This window comes from Amblyomma americanum, chromosome 9, assembly GCF_052857255.1.
Source record: "Amblyomma americanum isolate KBUSLIRL-KWMA chromosome 9, ASM5285725v1, whole genome shotgun sequence".
NCBI classification, from domain to species: Eukaryota; Metazoa; Arthropoda; class Arachnida; order Ixodida; family Ixodidae; genus Amblyomma; species Amblyomma americanum.
This window is the reverse complement of record NC_135505.1, coordinates 108,447,711-108,459,187: the sequence shown is the minus strand read 5'-3', so window position 1 is coordinate 108,459,187 and position 11,477 is coordinate 108,447,711.

The following is an 11,477-nucleotide window of genomic DNA, read 5'->3' as shown; positions in this document are numbered from 1 at the left end:
TCTGAACAAGTTCTCACGGATAGATTGCTTTCGAAGGTTCTTCCTCAGGCAGGATGTATACTTTGTCCTGGTAATACTAGTCCTCATAACTGCAAATTCAAAGCGAGTGTAGTAGCCAAAGCAGAAGTCTAAAGCCACAAGTGAATTGTTCATATGCTTTGTGAATACAGCACATAAACTGCAGTAGGCACTCGTGTGTTTGAAAGTTATCTGGTTGTGTTTATGGCTTAATGCAAGTACAAAGCCAGATAGTGCTACTGGGGATGTGAAATTAGATGCTTTCAATAGTAAGACACCTGTGAAGTATGGGTTGGAAGCATTTTGAAAGGTTAATGCTTGGCAGCTTGTAGTACCGGGACTCCATTTGTCTGTGATATCAAGCAGAGCAAGACAGAATAAGTATGCAAAAACCCAAATGCTAATAGTGGAGGTGCCTATGGCATCTATATATCCAATAATCAGATTGGCTCAAGTGCTAAGAATTGGACTTGTTGGTTACGGGCTATATTCAAAACAGAGCAAGGACGGGGTGCAGCGAGGAGCCACGAGTGCCGAGTATCAACTAGTTTTCTTCCTAGAAGCTCAGACCACACGTTATATAGGTTTGGCAAGCTAAGAACAACAAAAAAATAATTCCAAAAACTGCATCATGAATGAGGAAATGGCACGTGCCAAGTTCTGCTACTGACAAGATCCCAAAGGGGAAGACACAAAGAGCTAGAAAACGAGTGTAAACAAGAATGAACAAAAATTCATGACCAGTGTATAAGACAGCTAAAATCTAATGACAATGCAGGCATCACAAACATGATGACGATATCAGAGGGAGCCACAAAACTAGCAAAACAAGTGTAAACAAGTAACAAAACATAACAGTGTAAAAGGCAGCTAAAATTTAGCGGCACGGCGTGCGTCGTAAATCCGATGTTCTAGTAATGCAATTTCCTGGGGAAACAGGGCAACAGACAGTCGGCTAATAAATGTTCTTCCTTCTTAATCATGAATGCTTCCCATATACATGCCAAACCTAAGTATGTTTCTGAGCTTTCTGGAAAAAAACTAGTTAACAGTCAGCGCTCACGGTGCCTCCTTACTGTGTCCTGTCCTTGCGCTGTTTCAAATATGATAGACTGACATCCCAGAGTTGATTGCAATGGCAGATTGCCCAACTTCAACAGCCACAGGTAACAGCAGTTATTTGCGGAGGTGTGTATAGAAGAGAGAAATGCACTGGGTACCAGGCAGGAATTGTTCTGCTACTGCAGCCGAGGTACATTTTATGATAGTATGAAAAGGGCACAGATGACAGGGCTGATTTGCATGCTTGAAAGTTTGTTTTAGTGCCTGTACCAAGTTCCAAGAGCAGACCCAGAATGGTATTGCATATACTTCAGTAGGCTTTTCCTGCCTGTCATATTAACAATGCACCTGGTTGTATTGAACACCACAGAAAACTCACTCCTTCACTGGATGTGGGATTAGGATTCCAAAATAATGCACACACTCAAGAATAAAGCAAGCACAATGTCTTTTGCCAGCACCCAAGATCACCAGGCCAAAATTCACCCCAGACACGCAACTGATTCAGTACTTAGGAGAATGGGCGAACAATTTTGTTGTCTCAGCCCTACAGTTTCGCAACCCCTGTTTATTGCGGGAGATTCAGGTGATCTTGGCTGCAAAAAAACTGTCAATCCGTAAAGCTCAACAAAGCCAGAAGCGAAAGCGATGAACAGAACAGAAATGCCACAAACGGTCGTAAACCTATGCTCCAAAATGGCCTGCACCCCGTATATAAATGCTGCCAAGTCAAGACCCATTGTATTCGTCACAAATTATCCGGAAGGATTCTGATGTACCTAACATGGCACATAGTCATCAGAAATTCAGAGCAACAGATACAGTTTGAAAAAATATGAACCAGAGGATATCATCTGCACAGTTTGCCTGCAGTTATATATAGAGGTTGTTCCTCCAGCAACCAGCACTCCACCTGCGAATACATTTGATTTGCCTGCTAAATGACACACAAAAAAGCATAACATGAACAATGGAAAGCCTCAATTACACAAAAACAGTTAAATACTGTAGCCACTTATACATGAAAGTGTGGAAGGCAATCCACATTTACTGGATGTCCCGGTAGCTGCGACCGGTAAGCCGGCGGAGCGGGCTGTCCACACTGCAGGCTAGGCCAGTTCCCGAAAGCGTTCTGTGTTGCACGAACGAGAGCCTCTTCTTCATCAGCGCCGCTACAGATGCTTCCCCCTTAGTGCGATGTGTGAGAAAATAAAAAATAAAAACGCTATGTACAAGTTTCATGTCAGGGGAGGTCGTGTCAGAAGTCAGGAAGGCTGTCGGGTGGAAGAAACGACCTCGAGGAGACAAAAAGTGATGATAACGGGAGGAACAGGTGGGAAAGGTCATAAAGGAATGGGAAGCGAGCTAGGCGTGCTGCAGTCGTAACGTGAACTGGTGAGGATGGCACAGGGGTTAGACCTAGCAAGGAAACGCCAGTGCGAGAATGTACCCGCACCATTATTTACAGGCGATATGTGGTGTGTGTTGGCCTAGTGGGTGCAGGCGAACGTATGGCATGCGGAAACTGCCGCCATAGGAGGGGATGCCTCAACCGCTGGTGACGGTGAAGCGACAGCGCATGGCACTGGGCTGGAGATCTGCTGCGTGGGACTCGGGCTGCCATGCAGGGAAGTGGTCGATAAGGAGCAGCGGCTTTATGCAAAATTGAGCTCACTATGGCATTGGGACGGGTGACTGGGGGCACAAGAAGAAATTCCAGGGTGTAGCTGTCGAAATGGGAAGGATAGGGTCGGGCTGTCTTGTCTGTTGCGGAGGCACAGGGACTAGTGAATGCACCAGGTGGGCAGGGATACGTGGCAGGCGTGTCGGGTGGCGCGTTAGGCATATGACAAGGCCCTGGGGTGGCATGCATGCGTGCCTCGCGGCAGGAATGACAGTTGTGCTCACTGTGGTTGGGCTTGAGGTAGCAGGCTAACTTGGGACCAGAAGCAAGTCCGGGCCCGATTCAAGAGAGGGTGCTGCCGGTGATGGCTTATGGGCAGGCGCCCCAACTGGGAAGCAGGGCTGGGTACAAGGTGCTGGGTAGGAAGTAGGGGCCATTGCAGCAAACTTGGGAGAGACCTGGGTGTAGTACAAGGCACAGGGCACTTGCAAACCGCAGGTGGAGGTACATACGATGGCGGCGATAGTGGAGAGACCGGTGTGTCGAGGGCCGCCGTCGTAGGAACGGGCGACGGGGAAGGCGAAACAGCTCGGGTAGGGAATGCAGCCAAGGGTGGTTGGTCGAGTGGCGCCGCAGCTTCTGAGTTGGGAACAGGAGCGCAGAGAGCAGGCAGGAGCTCCAAGCCAAAATATGCCATCAGGCCCTTCTTGAAGTCAGCGCACATGTCTAGGCCAGGAGGCGGCAACCGCAGCTTTGCCAGGAGACCGGGTGGCATGCTGATAGTGCAGCTGGCTGGCTGGACACATGGTGGACATCAAAGTGCAAGTCCAGCAGCGACAGCCACAAAACAAGGTCCTTGGCATAAAACGCAGGCAGGCCAGGCAGCCGAGGAATGCAGGAGCGCTGATACGGCTGAAAGAGCTCACCGGATCTGATGGTAGGCACGAACTTGGTGGCGAGAAGCTGCCGAAAACCGGGAGTGAAGAGCGGGCGAGCAGCGGCAAAGCCAAGTGGAGGGACAGGACGGGCAGGAGTGCAGAGCCAGTGGCGGTGGCATTGCATGCGTCAAAGCTGTCATCCGGCGTCACGAGATGTGGAATGTGATCCACATTTATTGGGTGACCCGGTAGCTGCGGCCGATGAGCTGGCGGAGCGTGCTGAACGTTCCTGGCCAGGCCGGTTGCCGGAAAGCATTCTGTGTTGCACAAGCGAGAGCTTCTTCATCAGCGCCACTGGCAATGCCTGCGCTGCTGCAAAGAGAATATTTAGTTTGATCGAGGGGCATCATGGCCCCTTAATGCCTCAGAAGCAGCTATTAAAATGCAGAAATACTTTTCATCTTGGCAAAAAACTATGGCATGAGAGACAACACCCATACATAAGAGACTGCTGGTGTGATGCACCTAGGCAATGCTGATGCAACTTTAGATGCAGACTCCTGGCTAAGGTAAAAAACAAATCCACTGCATCAAGCAAGTGCCAAGGGCCAGCAGAGTGCACCCTAAAATGCAGATCACACATATTGTGGCAGCTGCCCATCTTATCAGCACGCACAGCATTATACATCTCAAAGCAAAGCTAACCTTGTGGATGTGATCTCAGAGATAAATCCAAAGTTACAGTTGATAATATAGTCAGGGGTGCAAGGAAGTTCTGACGTCAAAAACTAAACTAGAGAGTGCATTCTCTACATTGTGGGTACACAGGCCACTCAATGCTCTTGGGTTTACTTCCCTGCAATGTCGTCCTCCCTAGTTACCTTAATTGACAAGGGAGGACACCTTCATTGCAGTGACCCTAGCGCCGACAGACGGAGAGGCTGTTATGTGCACTGGGGACACAGTGCTCTCTTTTTTCCTCAACGACTCGTCTCATGCAGACATGGCATGCCAGAACAGCTCTAAACAATGGTAGAGCAGAAGTCCGCCCTAATTAGCCCTGCAGCATTGATAAGACTGATAATCAAGTTGGCAGCTGAGCAGCTCCCCATGGATACTGCATTAGGTATGACATGTACAAGCATAACAGTTGTCTAGAGCCACAAGTTATTGTACCATAAAAGCAAGCAGATTTTATGCATAAATGCAGATTTATGAAAGCCTCGGAGAAACCATTAGGAAGCTAAATCTTCAAGAGATCTTGATCTTAAAGCTTACAAGACTACCTAACTTGATATTGCTGAGTTTGTATTACCACGATGAACTGCACTCTGTATATCATTTGTGACACATAAAAGCTGTTTAATTTTGGCATAAAGAAATATTAGATGTTATTAGCTGTGTGTTAAACTCACAAATAAGGCCTATGCAAGTTGAAATCTATATTAAAACATCAGGGTACAAATCTAATGCAAAGAGCATCAGAGTAGCAATTAGCATTCATGACCATTAATTTGGATCTTTGCTGTCACAGATATTTGTGTTTCTGAAAACTATGATGATATTGCCAACCATAGAGGATATGGGAAGCTGTGAAACAAAATTTGAACATTGCTACATTATCGCTGATGACTTACCAGAAATATTAAATACTATCCCACAGCCTTACTTATCATGACTCATCAGACGGTGGTAATGCTTCCTGGCCACATACGTAGCTATCGGGGATGAAGGGGCACCCCCAACACTACAGTTGTTTGCCACACCGCTGCCAGAAAGGCAGCCTACTTTGCGACACTGCGTGCTCACAAAAAATTTTGACTTCCAAAAACATATCACTGTATCAATATGTGGCAGATTACGCTGTGTCATCCGGCCGCACTAGCCAGATCCATGGGGTATAACATGAAGCGAACTGCAATACAGGTGCTTCTTCCCGTGCCAATAACAGCGTAACTCGAAGCATGGTGTCACAAAATGGGATACCAACGAAAACATCTAGTACAAGAGATACATGTCTTACAGAACAGTGGATATTGAAGCACAGTTGGCTGGTGCCACTTATTTTAGCAAACTTGACACCAATCATGGGTTTTATCAGGTGCTACTAGACGAACAACTGTCTAAAATCTGCACCTTCAGTAAACTGTACAGGCTTTGGCTTAAGTCTTGCATCAGAAATATTTAAAACGGAAATCAGTTAAGCACTAGATAGCCTGCCTGGCAGGAGAGTATATAAAGACGACGTATTGACCTGGTACGCAACAAAGGCCAAGTATGACGGTAATTTGAGGGCAGTGCTTAAGGCGAATCATGAAGCTGGTTTCACCCTGAAAAAACAGAAGTGCATCTTTGGTGTTCAAGAAGACAAATTTCTAGGAGATGCAACCACAAGGAAAGGAACTAAGACGTATGAAAATCTCAGTGTGTTTTTTATGTTCCACCCACATCACCCAAGTATGACGTGCAAAGGTTGGGAGCAATGAGTTTCTTCAGGAAGTACATTCCTTGCCTGCAGGAAAAGACGAAAGCTCTGGAGGATTTAACCCGACAGAACTTCGCTCTTAGAGGCGAACAACATGGCCGTGGAGGATAAAAAAAAGTTTGTGAAACCGAGACTCCTATACTCCGTTTCATTCAAAGCCGGCAATGCTGCAAAAGCTAGTCCGCCTATTCACGCAGGCTAATTTCGCGCCCAAAAAGTTGTTTGACATACAGCCAAAGTGAAGACAAGCAAATCTCATTGGGACAAACCTTAAGTGCCGTGGCTGGCACCTCCTGGAATTTGTGTTACCTCTTGCCACAATTTCGCCCTGCGACTCATCCAGCAAAAACTGCATGAGACAATATGATAAGAGGCTTTCAGGGCGAATCGCTCCAACTCATTATGTGCCCGAAAAGTAGTTCCCTCGGTGAAAATAATAGCCAGAAGTCCTGAACACTCCAAGTTTTGACCATGATTTTCAATGCTAGCACTTCGTTATATACCACTCTTAGTTCTCATTTTCGAAGTTTCGAGAAGAATAAATGATATGTGGCGGAGTATGGTTTGACGAACACACTAATTCCGCAGGCTCCGCAGCGTTGCCTGTTATGTATGAAACGGAGCAAAAAATGCATGAAAAAAAATGTGAACAAAAGATTCAAGGCGTGAATACAGACCTGGTAAGAATGAAATCCGAAAGGAAGCACTATATAGAAATTCAAGGGTCAGTACCCATGTACATGAGGCTAGATCAGGTTGCATTAGAACCAGGCAATACATTGAAGCAAGTACAAACAGGGAGACAATTGTGCATCCAACAGGAGCAGTGCAGAAAACATTGAACATGTTCTGGTAGACTTTAAAGCCAAACAGATACCTTAGAGAACACAGCCTTCCAGTATCCTTGGAATTCACAGACAGTGGAAGCAAAATTAACAGGTGATGTGAAAGCAGGATGGAGAAATTCCACAAAACGTCACAGAAATTGAGAAAGAACACAGCTTAGAACATGAAAAAAAGCCATGAATAACAAAAAAAAGCAGCAGGATTCAGTCTGAAAAAAGGAAGGGGCAGTACAAAACAAAAGAATTCACCACTTTAACTTGCTAGGCATGGTGGCACTCGCCACCGGTGTGATATAAAGAGGATGCAATAGTTATCTATCTAGGGGAGATTCTTGGTGTGTGGTACAAACACACATCCCTCAATACACTGTTTTACTGGATAGGAGCATCAAGCTATGCGTCTGCATAACTGGCTGCAGTTCCTCTGGAATGGTCGTCCCCTGGCTACTGGTATTCCTTCAATGCCTGAAAAACGAAGAACGCAAAAAACAGCATTTTTCAATACAGTAAGTAGTCACGAATTTTAAAGTAAACCATTTAGCCCAATCTAAGAGTAGCATGCACTTTTTATTCCTGTATAGTGGCTATTGAGATGCGGAAAAAAGATTGTACCTGTATTACATATTCTAGTTCATTGTACCTACATGTCCTGCAAGCATGAATGAGACGACTTCCTATATAAAAAAAAGTCTGGTGACATGCCGTAACTAGAAGCTGTATGTACTAGTTTTCGCCGCAAACAGGTACCGCCATCGGGATATGGTTCACCACCTTCCACAAGTCACGATAACCCACCACGAACAAGGTTATCCCACATACCGTCAAAGAATTCATAAAGCAGTACCCCTTTCACGGCAAAACTATAGATTGCGAAAGGACTAAGTGTTGCATTTGCTTTGCGATTACGGACACAGCAGAACGCAGGCATACCAGAATTGTGAACAGCGCGATCTCTACCAACGTGCTGTCTTTGCTATAGCGTGCTACAAGAGAAATAAGGCGTGGAAAGCTCACTAAAGACCGAGTCAGTGAGATGGTCAAGGCTGAAGACACACACCTAATGATTTTACATATATTAACACCAATTACAACTCTTCAGCCTATTGCATCCACTTGGCTACTGATGCAAGTGTTAAAAGTAGCAGATTTAAAGGAATAACTCCGGCAGGCTTCAACGAAGCAACTTTGTCTGCTTTTGTGGTTATACGCTTCTGCTGCATTCATGTTACTGGTAAACACATTAACAAGCCCGAATATTTCAAGAATGTGTGGCGACATTTGTGCAGGCACATACAAAAACGGATCGCGTCTCCACTAGCACACAATGCAAGTGACGTTCACCGGGTCGAACACATTTCCCCTTGGTCTGTAGTCTTATAGATTTTCTTCTGCAAAGCTTCTTTTTCTCAAAGACTGACAAGACACAAAAACCGAACATGTAAACAACAGATTGAGGAACTGGCACAGCTGGCACCGCGAAAAATTTATGCGATCGTTGGTGCCGCCCTCAATGCAGCTTGCGCTATCATACGTCTCCCTGCATGGTTGGCGTGGGCACGTGTAAACGCAAACAAACATTATCAAGACCCTGTAGACAACCATAAATAAGTATTAATGAGGCAGAAAAGCATGATCTGTGCACAAGGTGTAGTTGACTGCAAACCTTCCAGCGCGATCGAAAGGAAAACCGAATTTCGAAACCTGTTGGTTTCGATATCGCACCCGATAGAGCGCTGCAATGATGGATTTTATATCCAAATTTTGAATTGGGCTTAACTTGCACGTGCGATGGTTTATTCATCGCCACTGCAGACTGACTGCAAGAATAGAAACCGTATCTGGAGACACTACTCCACTGTGTTCAAACTTGTTGAGTAGTACGTATAGTACTAGTAGTAGTGTTTTAATAAAGTAATAATAAAAAAGAAGGATAAGATTTTTGCTAGCCCCAGCATCTGCCACCGGTACAAAAGCACCTCCGCTGGGGCAAAGAAAATAAAGGATAGCAGGTTGAACAGAGACTGCCTGCTATCGTTTATTTCCGCTGCCTTGTCGAGGCTAATTTTTATTTGCTGTAAGTGCAGTACTATAGAATGCGTCCAGCGTGGTGCCAAAACATGCAGCGCATGTCACGCATATCCTGAACTCTTTGCATGGTGAGGGCCTTCATTACAAGGAGCTGTCATCACGCAAAGAGTTTGTCTGGACTTGTTTTCGGAAACCGCAATTAAGTACGCAGCTATATGCAAAGATCATTATTTGGAGGTACGTGTTAACATTCTACTTCTGCAGCTGTAATGCATTTCGGCGCATTTGTTGTGGAGTTAAGGAGGTCTTACCCTAGGGTGCGAGCAATTCCTCTGTACCTTTTCCCGCAACATACAGCAACTTCCGTATTTATCTGCCGGATTAAAAAAAAAAATCTGGGTGCGTGTTATTGTCAAGAAGAGGACTTTCCAAGCCCTATTCATACATGTTGCTTTAGTATCCTCAAGTTATATTGCATTAACTGGGTTCACGATCGAGAAGCATATAAACTTCATTACCAGCTGAATTATTTGCCTTGTCAGTTATGAATTCCTAGTTACGTTCACAAATATTAACTAAACATGGACTCAGAAACGTCGCGAGAAGTTTGTACCCATTAATGGTGCTATATGGATGCCCGTAAACATTATTTTGATGGCATTCTGAAACCTTACGATGGCGTACCTTAGACAATGTTGCAGTATAACGTCATGATTTGTTGCTAACGTCACATGGAAGTTTACAGCAGTAATTGAGGCAACAATTCCATGGTATTTGGGGAGCTATATATATGAGACAGTTACTGCCCAATTTCCATTCCTCAAAACCCAATTTTCAAAAACCGATTTTCATTTCGCTGCCTAGGGTACGTACGTACGACCTCCTTTGCCCCATAACGAAGCGTACGTCGATCCAAAGGATCTCGTTGCATAACATACGTACGTCACCTCGCGTTTTGGGAAAACAAGTGCGGATAGGAGCCGTATTTTAAAACTCTACGCATGTAACAAAGTCCCTGACCTCCCCGGCTCATGCAAAGAGTTCAAGATACACGTGACATGCGTTGCAAGTGGTGGCACCGAGCTGGACGCATTCTAATACTGTGCATTAAGCAATAAAGAAATAGGCCAGAATGAGTCGTTGGAGTGTAGTTTGAAAGTGTGGAGAGCTACTTCCGACTATGGTTTCTATTCGCGCAGTATGCAGTGGCGACGAGTGAAAGATCGCACGTACAAGTTAAAAATATTACCAAATTCCGATATTAAATTCATGAATTGCGCTTCATCGAGGTGCGTCTCGCATGCGAAGCGAGCGGACGCGTTTTTAGCTCTTCTTTGGACGCTAGGCCTAAGACTTTACGGCGCTGCGGGGCCTCCCAATGGAGGCCACAGGCACCGAGAACGAGCGACAGCCTGCGTTCGGCGGTGACAATGAGCAACGCAGGGCAGGCCACTCACGCTCACGGTTACGAGCGACATCTAGGGCAAGATCGTACAGAACCGCGCGGAGGATGCAGGCCGAGATCGCTGATCTGCGGGACACGGTCAGCTGCCTGACGGCAGCGCTCATCACCACCTCGGCGAACCTCGAGTCCGTCATCAGGGCCTTGGACGTATCGCCGACGGACCCACGCGTTCTAGCTCTCAGGGACGCCAAGGCGCTTGCTGGCCAGACAAAGGACACCATGGCGGCTCCCTCTCCGCCATTGCCACCTCTCGGCCACCCCTGCACCTCCCGCCGCCAAGCCTACTCCTGGCAAACCGGCTGTGATGACCGCTCACCCTGATGCTGCTGATGCAGGCTCACCACAGACACCTGCAGCCGAGGGGAACACGTCTTTTCCGATGGACGAGTCGTCTGTTCTCCGGAAACAGCGCCGCTCAACGGGGTCCAAGGAGACCAGCGGGGACATCGCGGTGGCCAAGCGGGAAGCACGAGGTCCCCCTCTCTTCCTCTGCGTCTTCAAAAGCGTTCGCGCATCCCGCGGTAGTTCAGGATGGTAAACAATGAGAATTTTCAACAATGAACTCAATTGCGAGGCAGGCATGTACATTATTATCGAGGGCCCATGTTCGCAGATCGCGCTCGAGAGACGATGTTGAGGTGCCCGCAGGAAACACGTTTGATGCATTTGCTTCCTGATCGCTGCAAACAAGAAATGATACACTCTCCGCTTCAGATGTGTTGAGCTCAGCTCCACTCACGTCTGAAGAGTCACAACGGTTGCTGACTGCGCGCTCGTGAAAGTCGCTGCCAGTAGAGAATTGGTCAGCTGAAGATGCTGAATTCTTTTGCAGAAAACACCCAACACTTGAAACTCCAAGAAATCCGTAAGGTGACACGGACGTGTTCTCAGGTTCTGTAAATACTGCTGTTGCAATGTCGTTAGCTGACCCACTATTATTAGTGCCCTCATCCCGGTCGCTCGCGTCGACAAGTCTTCCAGCTCTTTCTGGATGGCATTGGCTATTCTCCGTCGCCTTTGCCGCTTGCTGACCTCGGTGAGTGAGTACTTCACCCTCTTCATGTTACTCTTG